The sequence below is a fragment of the Rana temporaria genome, chromosome 4 (genome assembly GCF_905171775.1).
Source record: "Rana temporaria chromosome 4, aRanTem1.1, whole genome shotgun sequence".
Lineage (NCBI taxonomy): Eukaryota > Metazoa > Chordata > Amphibia > Anura > Ranidae > Rana > Rana temporaria.
Window position 1 is genome coordinate 317,052,153 of NC_053492.1, and position 20,953 is coordinate 317,073,105.

The 20,953-nt window shown below is 44.2% G+C and overlaps 1 long non-coding RNA gene across 1 annotated transcript; it reads right to left on the bottom strand.

Annotated features, from left to right (window-relative positions):
- Window positions 1-323: 323 nt before the first annotated feature.
- LOC120937418 lies at window positions 324-16,906 on the bottom strand. Its single transcript, XR_005748710.1, has 3 exons — window positions 16,494-16,906; window positions 14,536-15,272; window positions 324-2,105 (listed from the first exon to the last, which is right to left on the bottom strand). It is a non-coding gene; the product is annotated as an uncharacterized LOC120937418 (long non-coding RNA).
- Between the last annotated feature and the right edge of the window lie 4,047 nt (window positions 16,907-20,953).

The window sequence follows — 20,953 nt, forward strand, 5'->3', positions numbered from 1 at the left end:
AAGTGATTGGACACAGCTGTAGCCAATCAGCGTGTCTGATCATTTACAGGACAGTGTCGTGGAGAGATTTGGCTGTATGCTATGCACACACCATATCTCCTGTGCTAATAAGCACACATTTCGTCTAATGATATAATGCATCTTACCTAGCACTCTATTTCCCGTATAGCCCCAAGTAAACAGACATCACCACAGCTTACATCTCAGCTCCATCAGTATGACTGCCCTATGCCCAGCATGCTTGGCTATTTTATTTGTAAATGACAAAAGCTATGACAAACAGGAAGTGATGGCTCCAGCAGCCAATCGCTTCCTCCATGGGAAGTGACATCACGGTATATGACCTAACAGGAAATCCTTCCAACAGGAAGAGTTAATACAAACAACCAATGAATAATTGCTAAAGGAGTCCTATGGGTGTGTCTGAGCAGAGACAGGGTGTATTGCCTTTCCTGGATTCCACTAAACAAAGTGGCTGAACAAACATGGACTCCATCTCTGACCATAACCACTCAAAAACTCCTGTATTTCCGCTGATAGGAATCCTTATTCTGCGTTGCTCCAGAGAACAACGCATACCCAGATTATACTATCGTTACTTGTGGATAAGAGGCTATCTGCAGGTGTACGCTACGAATCTCAACCTGTGCTGATCAGACACAGCAGAGACAAAAGCGTACATCTGCCTATAACCGATAATGTCCTTTCAGAGCAAACATATCCTCTCAGATGAATGTCTGTACTAATGCACACTCTGCAAACACCTCTCTCCAACCCCAGGAAGTTTTCCACTACCAGACGGAACTCAACCAGCGTTAGTCTGCCCAGTCAGCTCTTTGGAGCGGGCTGAGGGAGTACTAACACTGGGTGACACTATGACAATACATATTAAATACATCTTCATAAAATTTCCACAACAGCTCCTCCTCTTTGTCATATGCTCCCATGTGTCCCTCAATGAATCTTGCTCTTCTTCTTACACCAGGAAATTAATCAGTCCTTACAGTCCATATGAGTTCATGAAAAGGAAAACACGGCTTGACATGTAAACTCTGTTCTTCAGGAGAGATGACATGGTGAGCTGTAGTAATTGCCGGTTGGTCTGGGATCCTCTGTGGCTTCTATGTGGGTTGGGCTTCGGGGCGTCTCATCAAGAAAGATGTGGTCATCTGCTCGGGCTCTGGTCACGCATCCAATCAGGCAACAGGAGCACCTCATTACGACATATAGAAGGAATAGAAACAAAATGACATGAGTATATACATATATATATCCTACTTCCTTTAACCACGATCCAATGGAAAATAAAAAATCCCCAAAGTTTCTCAAACCCTTAAAAGGATTGCAACCTTCACTAGCTACAGCTCTGGCTTCAACAGTTTAAATGAACATCCCATCCACAATGGATGAGAAATTGTTCAATCGTATCATAAGCTCAAGCCCCCACCTTGTACATGTAGGAAACCATGCCCAGACCTGGTCGGGATTGGTGAACAATTCTCTTCTAGCTGTCCCTGCCATTCTTACCTTCTCTCGCACCATCAGATCCTCACAAACGGCCGGGACATAAGATGCTGGGAGGAGTTTCAAACAGCATGCATGAACCTCTTGCATTAGGGGGAATTACATTATAAGCTGTAGATCCGCATAAGTACCAAACTAAAGTTGAAACACACTTGTGGGCTACCTAGTTGTCCTGATACCCAAACCGGCAAGAGGCAGAGCTATTGTTAAAACTATAACCAATTTTACCCTCTAGAAATGTATCGTGAAATTCTATTGACAAGTTTCAGTTTCTAGTTTGTCAAAACTCCTCGTACCAATACTAAAATAAATAGCATGTACCGCTGTCATCGCTGGGGACTAATGCTCAGTGGAGATTCAGAGTAGACCAGGCAATTGTTCCTGTTCACTTTCTTAGTTAGTTGGAGAATACACTTTAAACAATAAGTTGGGGTGATTTTCTTCGTTACCCTTGCTGAAATGTACTAAACAAAAAAATAAATAAACAAAGATACTCCTCAATTCTTTGGTGTGGTTGAGCAGCTTCTTGCAGTGGCTGGCGTGGTCTCGTCCCTCAAGCTTCTTTACAACGACCCAGTCACCTGGTTGGAAAGAATGTAAACTGGTTATTGTGTCAGGGTCCAGGAGGGACTCATGAACCCTGTGGTGGACCTTTTGAAGTTCATGATACATTGATTGCACCTACCCCATCAGCTGAGAATGTAGGTGACAGCTAATGAGGAAAGTACAACTCTGGTTTTGGTTGACCTCCATTACAAACCCCATATGACAATAACCCAGACATGCGGGACTGTGGTTACTGCATAACCTGTGCGTGGCTTACCATCTGGGGTGTAATACCTGGAACCATTGATTAAAAGGTTCTTAGGGGAACGTCCTTCACCAGACTGCTGCTTTCTGATTCAAATTCCATCAAAGAAAGACAGTCTTAGCACAAACTTGGTTACAATAAGAAATGTTAGTATTATTAGTTTGAAAAACTGTCACTTTTATTTACCCCCCCATTTTCTTCCTCATTAAAAACTGAAGGAAGAAATGCAGGAAGTGGTGCAGGGGGAAAAAAAGAAACAATGAAAAAGCATATAATACTTTTAACTCTTTAGGCATGTGTATTTATGTGTACAGCTGTCTACATACACCTGCTCTCTATGTACATACACTTTCAGAAACTCCTTGGACCTGAAAAAAAAATACTTACAAGCAAAAATTATTACTCTATCCTTCATATTTAACCAGCAAAGAGTGTCAAACAATAATGACATTCCTGTACATTATTTTAAATTGTCAATGACATTCTTCAAAGCCAATTCAACAAAAAACTGTAACCCTTACTTTGGGAGTAAGGGTTACAGAGCGCACAGCCCAATCAGCCCCTTGCATATCCTGTGTGACCCCCCTCCCAGAAGTGTTCCCCGGAAGTTGTCACGTGACCCATGACGTCACGTGCGTTCCATGCTGGACCAGGCCTCATCCTGATGGCCACAGGACAAGCCTGAGGAAAACAGACTATGCATCTTCTACATCTGTGTAGCCCATGGACCCAGGGCGAGGACTACAGGATCTTTACAAATGAGCAGAGCTTTTTTTCTCAGAAAATAGGTGCAGGAACTCAACCGTGACCCGTCCAGATTTCACAAACAGTAGAAGGGTCTTAAAGGGGCATTAAATACCAGAATTGCATTACATACAGAGTGCAGAGTTCAGGGGGTTACAAAGCTGTCACTTGTAAACACAGAAACCAGACTTCTGTGTTTACAAGTGATTGTGGTGAGCAGGCACCAAAGGGTCTGAGCCAAAGGTGGTGGAATTGAGTTCCCCCAAGTTCCCCCTGAAAAAAGCCCTGCAAATGAGCCTTCCTTTCCTGTAAGTGTGATTGATATTTGTGTCATTAAAATAATCTTTTAATACTGCACTTAGGTGGCGCTTCTTTTTTCTCTACCCTTTTGTGATCAAAGGGTTAACTGTGTTCCCTCAATGTGTTTCTAACTGTGTGGAGGGAATGGCTGCCTGGGACAACACATAGCATAGCATAGCAGAAAGACAGGATGTCTGTGTATCTCCCCTGTCAGAACGGAGATCTGCCTTGTTTACTATGGCACTCAACGTACACCTACAGCGATTCATGCAGCCGAGCCAACCTGTATAACTGCCGCGTCTGGTCGAACAGCTGCCATGGACCAATATATAATGCATTCACATATTTACCATTGAGATGACCAAGAGATCAGCACACATTACAGTGTGGTCCTCTGTATGTTCTCTGCATGTCTATTTATATAATATAGCGTAAACATAAGCACAGCTATCCTTGCCTACAGTATGTATACTCTGCCTCCACTTTGTGCTAAATAATGCCGTTCACACACTGCAGATACTGTACCACAGGCCAAATTGCCAGATGTACTGATGGAAGAGAGCCTTACAGGAGGGAAAAGCTGTGCTAAGGGGCCAGTTTTACTGGGGGAGAGCTGCAGTGAGGGGGCTAAGCTGTATATCGGGAAGAGAGGAGCTGTACTAAGAGGGGGGTGCTTTACCAAAGCTGTGCTGAGTCGGCAGCACTGTACTGGGGGGAAACTGTACTGAGCTGTATTGGGGTGGGGGGGATTTGAGGGGGCAGAGCTGTGCTGGGGAGGAGAACTGTACTGAGAGCAGAGATCTGAACTGAAACATAGCTCTTAACTGTCCCTGATTTTGAGGGACTGTCCCTCATTTGTAACAAAGTCCCTCTGCCCCTCTTTCCTCCTCATTTGTCCCTCATTTTGTTCTGATCTATATAGTTGTATATAAAATTCACTACTTACATAGGTGTGTGCAACCTATTGCATTAGGGTGTGCACCCCAAAGCTTAAACACACATGTGTGTAATATATATATTATATATATATAAGAAAGTGTTGCTGCACTTAAAATTTTTATTTTTCAAATATCTTCATAAAGGTTACATACCAAAAAAGTATTCAAAGTTATTCAGACATGGATTTCCGTTTTGGGCTTACATGCTTACGCCCTTCCTCAGATCAGTCAGAACACATCTATGTTCTGACTAGGGATGAGCCGAACAACCCCCGCGGTTCGGTTCTCATTCAGAACATGCGAATGGACCGAAAGTTAGCGTGAACATTCGAACACCGATAAAGTCTATGGGACTCGAACGTGAGAAATCAAAAGTGCGAATTTTAAAGGCTAATATGCAAGTTATTGTTCTAAAAAGGGTTTGGGGACCCGGGTCCTGCCCCAGGGGACATGTCTCAATGCAAAAAAAAAGTTTTAAAAAATTACGTTTTTTTGGGAGCAGTGATTTTAATGATGCTTAAAGTGAAAAAAATAAAAGTGAAATATTCCTTTAACCACTTAACCACCAGCCGCCGTCCAAAAACGGCGGCAAGGTGGTTGCTTAACTGGGGGTCGCCGTTCTGAAACGGCGCCCAGCAGAAGCAGTGATGCGCGCCGCCTCGGGCGCGCACACAGAAAATTCTGTGCGCGCCGGGTCTATGAGACCCGGCGCTACACAGATCTCGGTAACTGACCGACAACAGCGGTCTTTTACCATGTGATCGCGCCGTCCAATGACGGCGCGATCACAGGTAAACAAACCGGCGTCATTTGATGACGCCGGTTCCTCCCTCCTCTCGCTGTACCTATCGCTACAATGTGAAAGGAGAGCGCGGATGGCAGCAGCAGTGTGGGATGGATCTGTGACTATTGCAGTCACAGATCCATCCATCCATCCCTGCTCAGCCATCCCTGCATTAACCCCTGCAATACTCTGCCTTCCCTGCGCAATACTCTGCAATGCTCTGCCTTCCCTGCGCAATTACTCTGCAATACCCCCTGCGCAATACTCTGCAAAACCCCCACGCAATACTCTGCAAAACCCCCGCGCAATACTCTGCAATACCCCCGCGCAATACTCTGCAATACCCCCGCGCAATACTCTGCAATACCCCCGTGCAATACCCTGCAATACCCCCGCGCAATACTCTGCAATACCCCCGCGCAATACTCTGCAGTACTCCTTGCGCAATACTCTGCAATACCCCCGCGCAATACTCTGCAATACCCCCGCACAATACTCTGCAATACCCCCGCACAATACTCTGCAATACCCCCGCACAATACTCTGCAATACCCCCGCGCAATACTCTGCAGTACCCCCGCGCAATACTCTGCAGTACTCCTTGCGCAATACTCTGCAATACCCCCGCGCAATACTCTGCAATACCCCCGCACAATACTCTGCAATACCCCCGCACAATACTCTGCAATACCCCCGCGCAATACTCTGCAGTACCCCCGCGCAATACTCTGCAGTACCCCCCGCGCAATACTCTACAGTACCCCCTGCGCAATACTCTGCAGTACCCCTTGCACAATACTCTGCAGTACCCCCGCACAATACTCTGCAATACCCCCCGCGCAATACTCTGCAGTACCCCCGCACAATACTCTGCAGTACCCCCCGCACAATACTCTGCAATACCCCCCACACAATACTCTGCAATACCCCCCACACAATACTCTGCAATACCCCCCACACAATACTCTGCAATACCCCCCACACAATACTCTGCAATACCCCCCACACAATACTCTGCAATACCCCCCCACCAATACTCGGCAATACCCCCGCACCAATACTCTGCAATACCCCCGCACCAATACTCTGCAATACCCCCGCACCAATACTCTGCAATACCCCCGCACCAATACTCTGCAATACCCCCGCACCAATACTCTGCAATACCCCCGCACCAATACTTTGCAATACCCCGGCCAATACTCTGCAATACGTTAAATGCGTTTTAACCACTTCCCGCCCACGTCATATGAGGTCCTTGACTTTGTGCAGGGATATCTAAATGATGCCTGCAGCTACAGGCATCATTCAGATATCATTTTTTTCAGCCGGCGATTCTCTACACCATAAGAACGATCATGGCGGCTGTTCCGCCTCTTGATTGTTCTTACGGGAGGCAAAAAGGGACGTCCCCACTCCCTTCGCCCTCCGGTGCTTCTTCTGACTCACCGCTGCGATCGAAGCCAGGATGGTTTTTTTTCTTGTTTTTTTTCAGGCTTCCCAGCCTAGAGGTGAGATGTGGGGTCTTATTGACCCCATATCTCACTGTAAAGAGGACCTGTCATGCTATATTCCTATTACAAGGGATGTTTACATTCCTTGTAATTGGAATAAAAGTGATCAAAACATTTATTTTTGGGGAAAAATGTGTCAAACTAAAATAAATAAAGTAAAATGAACATAAAAAAAAAAAAAAATATTTAAAGCGCCCCTGTTCCCGCGTGCTCGTATACAGAAGCGAATGTGTACGTAAGTCCCGCCTACATATGAAAACGGTGTTCAAACCACACATGTGGGGTATCGCTGCGAACGTTAGAGCGAGAGCAATCATTTTGGCCCCAGACCTCCTCTGTAACTAAAAACATGTAACCAGTAAAAACATTTAAAATGTCACCTATGGGGATTTTTAAGTAGCGAAGTTTGGCGCCATTCCACAAGCGTGTGCAATATTGAAGGGTGACATGTTGGGTATCTATTTACTCAGCGTAACTTCATCTTTCATATTATGCAAAAACATTGGGCTAACTTTAATGTTTTTTTTTTTAAAAAGCACAAAACTGTTTTATTTCCCAAAAAAATGCGTTCGAAAAATTGCTATGCAAATACCATGCGCGATAAAAAGTTGCAACGACCGCCATTGTATTCTCTAGGGTCTTTGCTAAAAAAGCATATATAATGTTTTGGGGTTCTATGTAATTTTCTAGCAAATAAATGATGATTTTTACATGTAGGAGAGAAATGTCAGAACTGGTCTGGGTGCTCCAGAACGCCTGATGGTGCTCCCTGCATGTCGGGCCTCTGTATGTGGCCACGCTGTGTAAAAGTCTCACACATGTGGTATCGCCATACTCGGGAGGAATAGCAGAATGTGTTTTGGGGTGTAATTTGTGGTATGCATATGCTGTGTGTGAGAAATAACCTGCTAATATGAAACTTTTGTGGAAAAAAAATAAAAATAAAAAAAACCTTGATTTTGCAAAGAATTGTGGGAAAAAATGACAACTTCAAAAAACTCACCATGCCTCTTTCTAAATACCTTGGAATGTCTTCTTTCCAAAAAGGGGTCATTTAGCGGGTATTTGTACTTTTCTGGCATGTTAGGGTCTCAAGAAATGAGAGAGGCTGTCAGTACATCAGATGTGATCAAATTGATCAATTTTCAGTAATTGGTACCATAGCTTGTAGACCTTATAATTTTCACTAAATAATATCCAAATTTATTTATTTTTTAACCAAAGATATGTAGCAGTATACATTTTAGGCCAAATTTATGAAGAAAAATTCATTTTTTGCAAAATTTTATAATAGAAATGAAGAAAAATTCTTTTTTTTACAAAATTTTCGTTCTTTTTTCATTTATAGCGAAAAAAATAAAAACCGCAGAGGTGATCAAATACCCCCAAAAGAAAGCTCTATTTGTGGGAAAAAAGGACAAAAATTTCATTTGGCTACAGTGTTGTATGACTGAGTTATTGTCATTCAAAATGTGAGAGCACCGAAAGCTGAAAATTGGTCTGGTTATTAAGTGGGTTTAAGTGCCCAGTTGTCAAGTGGTTAAATATCTATAGTATGCCTGTAAATTGACACATGTTTCCCGTGTTTCCCTGCACAATATTATGGGCCGGATTCAAGAAGCAATTGCGCCTGTGTAACCATAGGTTACACAGCGCAATTGCTTACTTGCACCGGCGTAACAAGTGCTCCTGATTCAGGAACCTTGTTACGCCGACTGCAGCCTAAGATCTGCGCGGCATAAGGCTCTTATGCCCGCATATCTTAGGCTGCATTCTTGCGTGGACGCTAGGTGGCGTTCACGTTGTGCTCAGTGTATAGTATGCAAATTGCATACTAACACCGATTCACAATGTTGCGCGAGCCCTGCGTACGCAATTTACGTCGTTTACGTACGGCGGTTTTCGCGCAAGGCTGCCCCTGCTATTAGCAGGGGCAGCCCATGTTACGTATACCCGTCGTTCCCGCGTCGCGAAATTTGAATTTTACGTACTTTGCGTAAGTGAATCGTGAATGGCGCTGGACGCCATTCACGTTCACTTTGAAGCAAATGACGTCCTTGCAACGTCATTTGCCGCAATGCACGTCGGGAAAGTTTCCCGACGGGGCATGCTCACTACGATCGGCGCGGGAACACGCCTAATTTAAATGATTCCCGCCCCCTACGGGATCATTTAAATTGCGTGCTCTAGCGCCGGGCATTTTGCCGGCGCGCCCGCGCAATTCACGGAGCTTCTGCTCTGTGAATCAAGGGCAGCAGAGCAAATTTGCGGGGGCGCAGGGCAAAAACGTTGCCCTGCGCCTCCGTAAATAATGGGCAATTCTACCTGAATCCGGCCCTATATTTCTAAATTGGGCCTTAGGCAGTGGTGGTGGTGCCACAACACTGCAACCCCTCACAGATACTCTAGTTGAGTGCAGGAACGAGCCCTGCTGCGAAATATTACAGCAACATTTTTAATTACACACCCCTGTTAAACGGGGCAGAAAAATTGGGCTTTAGCCACTGGTGGTGGTGATGGTGCTCAGAACCAAAAATGTTCTTAGAAGCTATCAACATGAACATTGAGGAGGAATAGGATAGTCACTCAGCATAACAGGATAGTCACTCAGCATCAGCATAGGCAGTCTTCAAGGGATCTCATTCATAAAAAAAATCAGTTACATCAGCATCAGGTGCTTGGTAGCTGGTGATCCAGGACTGATTCATTTTTATGAAGGTGAGCGGATCAACAGTCTGTGGACAGGTGCACTCTGTGATCCGTTACAAAGCCTCCAGAAGCACTGAATGGGCGTTTCGAAAGAACGCTGGATGCAGGACAGGCCAGTAGCTCAATTGTATACTGTGCAAGCTCTGGCCAGTGATCCATCCTCAAGACCCAGTAAGCCAGTGGATTTTCAGTTGGAAAGGTCCCCAAGTCTAATCTTGCCCCTAGGTATTCCTGCATCATGTAAATCAGACACTGGCGATGGTTGCTAGAACCAATCAGACCTTGGGACTAAAAAATGTCATCGGTCAGACAGCCACCTTCTCCACCGCTCCTTCTGTGACTGACTGAAGCCTCAGCAACACGTTGTCCAGGAGAACCAGGAAAGGGTAACCTCCCAGGCTCTGGAAACGCATTGCACAAACCTTTCTGCAAGGCTTCCCGAAGATGTTTCATTCTCTGCTCCCTCTGTGAAGGCTGGATAAGTTCCACAACCTTACCCTTGTAATGTGGATCAAGAAGGGTTGCCAGCCAGTACTGATCCCTCTCCTTGATACTACGAATCCGAGGGTCCTTTCGCAGGCTTTGCAGGATCAGGCAGGCCATGCAGCGCAGGTTTGCTGAAGAATTTCGTCCTTTGGGTCACTAAGGATGACATAATCCGCAGCCACCTCCTCCCAGCCACATACAAGTCCATGGGTTTCTGAGGACTGAAAATGATCCCTTGAAGACTACTGCTGATGCTGATTGCTAGGCTCCACCTCCATGCTGACACAATCCTCCTCCTCCTCCTCTTCCTGTGAAATTGTCAGGCCTGCAGCAATACTTTCTGGATAAAGGGGGCCTTGAGAGGTAGGAAAGTCCTCCTCTTTCTCCCTCTGTTCTGCTTCAAGTGCTCTGTCCATTATTTCATTTAGCGTGTGCTCCAACAGGTAGACAAGAGGGACAGTATAACTAATGCATGCACTGTCACTGCTCATCATCCTCGTGGCATCCTCAAATGGTGACAGGACAGTGCATGCATCCTTGATCATGAGCCACTGGCATGGCAAAAAAAACAAGCTCCCCTGACCCTGTCTTGGTGCAATACTTGCACAGGTACTCATTGATGGCCCTCTGCTGCGTATGCAGCTGCTGCAGCATTGCCAACATTGAGTTCCACCTGGTGGGCATGTCACAGATGAGGTAGTTCTTGGGCAGGTTGCATTCCTTTTTGAGGTCAGCCAGCCGTGCACTGCCCACAGATTTCCTGGCCTGCCTTTAGGAGATACTGTAAGCCTGGGTGGAAAATAGGAAAAAAGAAACTGCGCTAGGGGGGGCTCCCCCCCACCAAATATTTATTAAAAAATGGCGTTTGGGAACCTGCCACTGAGGTACCGCACATTCCACAAATTCTCGAAAGGGGGCAGAGTCTACCAGCTGAAAAGGCAGCAGTTGGAGTGCTAGCAATTTAGCCAAGCTAGCATTCAGCCGCTGGGCATGTGGATGGCTGTGACTGAATTTCTTTTGACGGTGTAGCAACTGGGGTAGGAAAATTTGCCTGCTACAATCGGATTTAGGTGTACAGCTAGCAGATTGCCCGCAAGTGCATGTTTTTTAAGAGGATTGAAGGTATACTGCGGTTGGAGATCCCAACTGATGAGGAGAAAGGAGAGGTCCGCCTTGTTATTTGGTGTGGGTCTTTTAAGTACTGTTGCCAACTGACTGTATGGGAGCTTGACATATATCTGGTCAAGCATGTGGTGCCCAAGCGGCTGCTGTTTTGACCACGCTTGATATGTTTCAGACATATGTTGCAAACAGCAACGGTGCGATCTGCTGCACACGTCTCAAAAAAGGCCCACACCAAAGAACTTTTGGAGTCAGCAGCGCCCTGCACATGCCAAGCAGTTGATTGGCTGCCCTTAAGCTGGCTCCTGGAGGGCATCCTGCCTCGTTGAAGATGTGCCTCCTCCTCTCTCCTATCAGGCACCCATGTAGAGTCAGTGGCCTCATCATCCCCTCCCTCCTCGCCACTGGAGCAAACCTGACAGTATGATGCAGCTGGGGGAACATCACTGTCAGTTTCTTGTCCTTCTTGGGTACCCCCTCTCTCTGGGCTCATGTTTCTGCCTTCATCCTCAACCTGGGAACCATCATCAGAGCCTTCAAAACGCTGCACATCCTCCTGCAGCATGTACCCTACACTGTAGTCGAACAGTTCGGGGGACTCCTCAGGGCATGATGGTGGGGCTAGGGAAGAAGTGACTGATGACATTGAGCCGATGGAAGAGGCCGCTTTGGCAGCTGCATTGTCAAAGTACTCTGAGCCAGGGTGACAGAGAATGAGGAGGATGAGGACAGCTTGGTCATCCACTCTACCAACTCTTCTGCATGTTGTGGCTCAACACGACCAGCTGCCAAAAAAAGGCCAAGCGTGGCCCACAGCCACGTGCTGAGGATACAATGTGTCCATGACAAGCACTGTTGGCTGTAGACGCAGAGCCTGCTTGCCCCTTTTTTAGTGGCCTGTGAGCGTCTGCCTCTCCTTGGTGGCCTTCCAGACATACTGTACAATTAGATTAGCAAAACAATGCCTGAAGTTTACTAAAAACAGTACACCAGGAATGGCCTGCAGTCAGGTATAGGCTTACAATTATAGGTATAGGCTTGGGTGGACAAGAATGCAGTGGATATATATGTAGGAAACTGTATATATATTTTATATACTGCAGATCACTGAGTCACCTGCCTGAAAGTGTCTTTGAACACGTACACAGGGATGGCCTACAGCAGGGATATGCAATTAGCGGACCTCCAGCTGATGCCAAACTACAAGTCCCATGAGGCATAGCAAGACTCTGACGGCATCAAGCATGACACCCAGAGGCAGAGGCATGATGGGACTTGTAGTTTTGCAACAGCTGGAGGTCCGCTAATTGCATATCCCTGGCCTACAGTCAGGTATAGGCTTGGCTATATTATATAGATATATATAAATATATCTATATAAGCCTGTGTATATATATATATATATATATATATATATATATATATATATATATATACACAGTATATATATAAAATGCACTGCAGCTCACTGAGTTGCCTGCCTGCCTGAAAGTGTCTTTGAACATGTACACCAGGAATGGCCTACAGTCAGGTATAGGCTTGGCTGGAGGACTAGAATGCAGTGGATATATATTTTATGCACTGCAGCTCACTGAGTCACCTGCTTGCCTGCCTGAATGTGTCTTTGAACACGTACACCAGGAATGGCCTACAGTCAGGTATAGGCTTTGCTGGACTGGAAGCCGCAGTGCCTACGTCAAAAAGGAGTGGTGTCCCTTTAGGCAAACCTGTCATTAATTTTTCCACTGCTATATAAGATTCAACTGGGAGACCCTCAAAAATATAGAGTTAGGACCGCAGTACACAGAGAAGCCTAGACATAGGCACAATCAGCTTCCACATATAATTGCAGTGGTTGTAAATGCAGAAGGTTTGTTACCTGACCGTAAAAAATCTTCTGCATGCAGCTCCCCCCCACCAAATATTTACCTGAGCCGAGCTCGATCAAGCAATGTGCATGAGAGCAGAGGCTCTCTTGGCGCTCTCCATCCTCATTGGTTCAGATACAGCAGCGAGAGCCATTGGCTCCTGCTGCTTTCAATCACAGCCAGGGACAAAGTTGCTGGGTGGGGGGGGGGCAGGCCTTGAGCCATACTCTGTGTGTCTTATGGACACACAGAGCAGAGTTTTGGAGCAAACACTTACAAATTCCCCCAGAACAAGCAGCTTGTTATGGAGGCACTCAGCAGAGGGGAGGAGCCAGGAGTGGCAGAAGGGGAGCTTAGAAGAGGAGGATTGGGGCCGCTCTCTGTGCTAAACCATTGCACAGAGCAGGTAAGTATGTTTGTTATTTTAACCAAAAAAAATGACAATCACTTTAGGAGTGGACTCAAAAAGTTACGTGGAGGTCATAGAAAATCCTAATCTAGTTTAACAATAGTAAATAGTCTAAATTTCTGTGGAAGGTGGTAAGAGTAGCAAAAAGCAAAACATGTATTTAGTTTAGCCATATTTACCTTGATATGTGGTAATGCATACATGCATTTTTTGTATTTTTATAACTTATCTATTGGAATCTAACCTTTATGATGTTACAGATGGCCTTGTGTGCCAATTTATATATTTTGTGCAAAGTGATATAAATAGGTAGGTATGCTAGGGATGAATTACTAGTAGTAGTTGTTAATATACATACCTGTAATAACTAACTAAAACAAAATAAAGCCACTTCCATTTAGCACAATCATGATTATGATTATGATTATGAATACCTGTAACATGTTATTTATAGGAATCAAATGTTAACAGGGCTAATGCAGAATGTACTGCCATTAGTATATTACCTTTAAAATGGAAGTATTCCACAAGCACTCCAACATGCATTATGTAACCAGCATTTGTCCTTGTCACAAAAAAATTCGATACACTGTATCTCTGCTGCTTAATCAGCATTGTATGTATTTTTAAAAAAGACAAACTAAAAAATTATAACAGCCGAAAGCCACACAGGTTATTTAAAAAAATATATTTCTATAAAAGCTCTAAAATAATTATATAAATGTCATCCTATAAGCACACTAGAATTATGAAAACTGCTTACACTCTCATTTTGAAATTTTCAGCATCATTTATCAGTGACCTTTCATTGAGTGTTAACAATTGTCATACTTGCAACAAAGCTATACCCTGAAAAACTACACCATATATCTATCAATACACCATCATGTGCCACCACTCACAACTGGTATTTGACAAGCCAAACCAAACCAATAATACAAGTACAGTCAAAAATATATTTTAGGCTTTGTACATAACATAATTTTTTGAGAAAACCAAAAAAAAAAAACAAGTTAAACCTTATATATAAAAATAAGAGTATCTGACATAATAAAGGCAGCCAATCGATTCAACGATAGCCTGCACAATTCTGATTCCACTAAGGACTTTGAAACTGGAGAAATCAGTGGGACTTCCCTGTATGGCCCCCAATCCCACCCACCCATTTCTTACGACGTAATAAGAAAAACCATGTACCAGCAACACAACAGTTTGAAGGCACAACATTCAGCACGAATGAACCTGTGCCCATTTTTCAAGGTGATCTTGCCCACAGCCATCAATGCCAACCCTTTCAGCCAACAGACACTTTGGCATCCCTCTTACCTTGATCTGTTCTCTCAAGGCTTGTTGAGGACACAGCTTGGGGAATGTTAGCCTCACTATCACTTGTTTTCCGTTTCTTCGACATCTGCAGGGTGTAGATGTGATATTGTCTTTGTGGTGCTCAGGGGATGATGTACTGATTGAGTAGTGAGAGATAAAAAAGAAAATGCTTTGCTATGGAGAGAGAGAGAGAGAGACTTTGGAGTGGCTAGAGAGCAAGTAGGAGGCAGGGACTAAGAGGAGAAAAATTCTACAAATCACAATTCCATCAATGCAATTCTCAGTTTTCTTTTATTCAGTTTTTTTCTCTCCAGCTACCAGCAGGTTGATATAAAGTGGTGGTGGGGGGTGGGCGACACAGGAAGGCATGGCAGGTAAACCACTGAGATTTTACATGCAGTCATTGAAAGGTGGAGGGCAGGTGAGGTTAAAGCTACAGATCATGTTAATCAAATTCCTCAGCTTTTCCGATTAAATTCCTGGAAATGGGTCATGTGCCTTTCTCACAGTAATGCATTTCACGGTTCTTTCTGCTAAATGTAGGAAAGAAAGGTGATTGAGTCCCATTTCCTCTTCCAAAGTCCCCTGTCCAAAGTTCAGAGCAGCTCTGTGATGTGCACATGACATTGGAGTACATTGTGATGGTCTTCCTGGATGTGGCAACATGTGCAACCTCTGTGCTTCAAGCTGAATCCATCGTGCTGTCAATAGTTCTCCTTCCATCCAAGGAAAACACTCTGTGGGAAAAAAATCTATCAACTAAGTTTCGATTTATTTTTTGGTAAGTTTACTCTATCATTTCTAAATGTAATTTTATCAGGCTCTAATTATCTATTTATTACAGAAATATAGATAGTACTGGCAATTTACACAGTGCTTTACATACTGTACATTTATATCAGTACCTACCCTCAAGGAGCTTACAATCTACAGTTTTTATCTAATGGTGGCCATACACAGAACAATTTTAAATATAATTGTATTGTTGATCGATTTAAGCTCATCTCACACATTACAATTAGACAATATCCTTTGATCTAGCAATAACTATGTAGTTCAAAAGCCTGCTTGATTGCATACAAATTGACTGAAAAGTGTAGGTAGGTCCTCATATTACATAGTTTTGATAAATCTAAAGTTGAGTGTACAGATTGCATGGCCAAATTGCAACTTGTATGATGAGCTTTACAATATGGGTGAAAGATATGGTCATAAGTTTTAAAAAAAAAATCAGTTTCTTGTGCCTTGTGACTAACGATCATATTGATACATCTGTTTTCCTACACATGGATTTTCCATCCAGATTGATCAGAATAATTTTGATATTATCTACCGGTTTTGCTCAAAATTGATCGATGACATGGTGTATGTCTTTTTAAAAAACTCACAGAGTCAATCATCTGCTTCTGTGATTATTTATTCAATGTGATTGTTGCCTGTATTGTTGGGTGACAGGGATTACTTTAAACATAATTGGCCTGCATGATCATGCATTGCAACACATGGGAATCATATATCCTTATTGTTAGGCAAACATTTGCTAGAGGTATGCAAGGGTATATAGCAGTGTGCAAAAGGTTAATTCAGAATTTACATCTGATGTGTTTATGCATATATTTATTAAGTGGATTAACTTCTACACTACAACATGCATACATACATTCCATGGCCAATTTGGACAGGAGACAATTAACCTACCAGCATGCCCAGGAGAAACCTACACAAGCACAGAGAGAACATACAAACTCCATAAAGCTAGTGTCCTGATTGGGATTCAAACCTGGCACACCAGTGCTGCAAAGCAGAAGTGCTAACCACTAAGCCACTGTGCTGCTCCTATAATCAGCAGTGCTTAGCAGACAGACTTTTCAAACAGCATAGATGCAAGCACATGGAGCTACTTGTTTAAAAAGCTTCCCCCTCCTCCCATAGCCAAACACACAATAAGCCAGAGTTACCTGCAGAAGTGATGGAGCTCCCCTTGTCCTCATCCTTAAAATGAATAAACGTGGATGACAGCTGAGATCCTAAAAGTAAGCCTGTGTATCACCATTCATGCATACAGAAGAAGTACTGGATATCTACTCATCAGGCAGAAGAAGGAAAAGAGCCAAAGAGAGTCTTGTGATTGCTGTCCCTTGAAAAGGACTGACATCCCTGGGGAAGTTAGAGTTCTTCTTGTAGAACAAGCTGAGGGCATGTCTCCCATCCAATATGAGCCAATGACGTCAGCAGCTCCATTGCTATGACAGCTGCAACTGCGATTCATTGAAATGTTAGTAGAGCTCAGACGTCAGCAGCCTGGACCATCATCAGCATGTCAAGTGCTAGCCAGCACTCAGAGATCTGGAGCTGATCAGGGCCAGACAAACACACACAAGTGTTAGATGATGTAAGCACACTTCTAGCAATCCAAAAGAATATAATGTATAACCATATAAGGGTTTGATTACATAGGCACTCTGTATAGTTAACACATTGCATAGATGCATATATTTATAGAACAAACTGAACTCATTTGCCCCTATTTTTTCTATAGATGTGAGAGATCTGGCTCTCCAGATGTTTGGAGGATTAAATGGTAAGAGGTCACTTCTGCAGACATTTGATGACATTTTGTACATTATTGTGGGATTTTAGAAGCAGAAGTTGAATGAATGGGAGGTGTGATGGGTGCTTTGTGATGCTGTGCCTGCCTCCTCTGTGTGCAGCTTGTGCTAACGTCAGCGATGTCTGCGTCAATGCTGCCTCCAGTGACATAAATAGACCCCCTCTCCCTCTCCTCATTCTCATTGAGAACCTAATGGAAATTTTTTATTATGATCATCCCCATAAATCAAATCATTTCTCCGGCTTGCTACCCATGCACTCAGCTGTATCTGGCAATTGACTACCTATTCGATACTGATTTGCTTATAAAATTTCTAGTTTTTAAATACATCTGCTATATAAGTGATCTGATTTACTGCAGAACAAACAGAACAATAGTATTTAGTACAGACATCATAGCAAAAGTTCTCCATTTTTATGTCCAATACTTCAAAAATAAAGTGATACATGAAGTAAGGGTTAAAGTACTATATGCCACCCTATCCAGAATTAATGTAATTGGCTTGACCTTGGTAAAAGTTCAGAATCAAAGCATAAACTTAAATGGTATACCTACCAGCTGTGTGCACAGAGCATGTAAACGTAGGCTGATGGGGTGGTCGTCACTTCCTCCATATTTCCCACCTCATTAGGGGCTAAGCAAGGGTCACATTAGAGGCCTTTGTATAGAGCCACTGACATGCACATGGGGTGGCTTTACTTGAGTCACGCTCACGACCCGGTGGATTACAAACAGTAAAGAACTTTAGTAAATGCCCTTGATATCATGTACACCAACACAATCACTTGAGCATTTAAGTGGGACACGCTGAGCCAATGTCCTCTCCACCTGTCAAGTGTACCACCACGACCAGAAATTTCCTTTTTCCCACCCTGCTTACCATTATTCGCACCTAGGAAAAAAAAAATATGTATCCCTGCTCCTATAGCCTCTTGGGATATCCTTGTCACATATTTTCACATGGCGGCCAGTGGGCAGACTTGGACAAGAGTCATCAGGGGACGGTTGCAGAACCTGGAAGAAATGACTGGTGTGTTCAATAAAAACATGGTAACATTTAATTTTTTGTGTGTTATTAGTTTAAGCAGACTGTGATTGTCTATTGTTGTGACTTAGATGAAGATCAGATCACATTTTATGACCAATTTGTGCAGAAATACATATCATTCCAAAAGGGTTCACATACTTTTTATTGCAACTGTATATACATACACTGCATCTAGTGTAGTCTATATCTGACTGCAGGTGATTCCTGGTGTACTTTTTCTAATATACTTCAGGTGGTGTATTTAATATATGTATACAGTCAGTCTATATATTAGAAGGCCAGTATGGTGGCCTGAATTTATGGGAGGAGCCCGGAGGGTATTTAAGCTGACCACTTCCTCTTTGTCAGTTTCAGTGCACGATACTACATGTCACTTGGCTGACTCTTCCCAGCTCACCTCATGTTCATGAGTCTGTTCGTTTGATTACACATATCTTGCAGCTTCTCCGTTCGTGGTGTTCGTCTGCGGTTCTCATTTGCTGTTGCAGGTAGGGTTCGAACCTTTTCGTTCATACGCAATGTTGCGATTTGTTATGTTTCCTATCTTGCATCCCTTTCATTCTTAGCTGCCTCTGAGTTGTTGTTGGTCCTGTCCCGACATCATTCGGCACAGGTGTAGTAGATTCACATGTTCTCTCAGCCTTCCTTGTCATCCCACCCACAAACATATGTTTCATTTGTAGATCCAAACCTCCGAACCACTGTTAGTCATTGCCCGATTTCACTAGTTACAGGCTTTGTTGCTCATAGAATTCACAGTCTCATACATTTGAAGATGAGTATGTATTCGGATCAGGGGATTGCGGACAGCTGTTCCCACTCTGCAGCAGCTGTTTTTATTCACAGGAGACCGTACTTCTACTTTTCCTGTTTGCCTGGGGTGGAAGTTTGTGACTAACAGAGGTCCAGACCAGTTGAGGGTCAGGAACCTGGTTAGTCTGTTTTTAAAAGGGGAGAAATGTGACAGAACCCACTGTCACTGTGTGTTTTGGAAGGGACTGTGGGCTGGCCTGTTAGTTGTTACCCACAGACTATGGCCCAGAAGAGACTGGGGACAAGCTGGCATTGAGATAATGTAATGTAACGCTACATCCCTTCTCCCCCCCCCTTTGTTGCTGTGTCTAATTGTCTTGGTTCATTGCACATAGACAATGGTCTGGACTGGAGACATCTCTTCGCAGGGGATGTGTATTGAGAGGCTGCCTGCTTACCATAATCCAATGTACAAATGTTCAGTTCCCATTGGTTGTTCCGTGTCCCCCTCCCCTCTTTGACAAGGCTAAGGGGAGTGTCCCTAACTGTGTGCAAAATTGTATGTCTTTCATTTAATAAACAGTTTATGCTCTGCATGTTTAACCCTCAACACCTGTGTGGATTGTCTCGTGATTGAGGGGTTAAGGGCTGGTTATGGCGAATCTACAGGCTGCGGGTGCGTTTGGAGGACAGGAGACACAGGTCTGATGGATGTGCCCACCTGGGGTATCCGAGATCCGTCACAGTCAGGATCAAAGTCGGATCCCCGCCGGAAGTGGTGTAGGTCACCGCGATCGCCACAGTGATCTATGCCTGGAAGTGGGAGCAAATACCTGGATTACACAGGTATCTGCTCCCTCCACCCCCCTGAAAGGTGCCAAATGTGACACCGGAGGAACTCTACTTTAAGATTTCCTTTACTGGCTTATCAAAATAAAATATACCTTATTCCACAATTCATAATTGATAAAATAAAATATTAACAGCGCTGTATTTGGAATGATAATTCTCAAATTAATATGTCACCATATTCTGCTAAAATGAATAAATCCTCTTTCCTTATGTAGTGCCCCCTTGCTTTCAGCATGGGCACTATGCTAAAGTTAATGGGGAATAGGAGAGTTACGTTCCTCCCATTCGTGATTTGTTCAAATTCCGGGACCTCTGTCATTCCAGAATTGTCCACTGGGTCAGTCTGTGGTCCAGGGATGCAATGCCATCCCTAGCCGGCAGTTGGCGCTAGAGGGGTTCTGGCGGAGTAAGCTTTCCCAGCAGTCAATTAGAGGAGTTTTTCCTTCGCAAGGCATGCTGGGGGAGAGTATATCTGGGACAAGTGTCATGTGTTCCAAAACCTTTGCGGGGTCCCGTTCCAGGTGCGGTACCCACCTTCAGGGTATGCGCATCCATGGACCCCGCCAGCGCGGCCCACCTGGCCAAAGCTCGAGACTGCATTGACCCTCATCCTGAGGAGAAAGGGGACTCCAGTGTTTCGCTGGGTTCCAGGATCTATTGAGAGAATCCCAGTCTGGGATCGGGTGTCCGGATCACTGACAGGTATGATTGCTGTCATCCGGGGGCCTGTTTAGGAAAAAGTCTGCTTAGAGGAGATGCTCTTTATTCACCTAAGTCCTTTATTGAAATTGGCCTGTAGAGGAGGCCCTAGAGCCGGGTCTGTGAGGCAGACCTGTTCCTCCCAGACAGTTCAGAGTGACGCTTCGGCTGCCAGGCCTATCATAGGGGTCTGTCCGGGGGCACTTTACCCACTCTAAGTAGAGTGGCGACGAGTTATAGAAGTTGGTGCTATACAGAGCAGTACTGACTGCTTCACTGATATCCAGGCCTGATACTGCAAGGTTCTCTCCTCCTATCCTTTTCATCAACCTTGTCCTTCCAAACTGATATTGATGTTGGCCATGTTGGCCTGGAAATAAAGCATTGAAAACTCTTCAATCACTGTCTGGACTTTCGCTCACTATTTGTTCTACCACCGCACCCCCTGGAGCCAT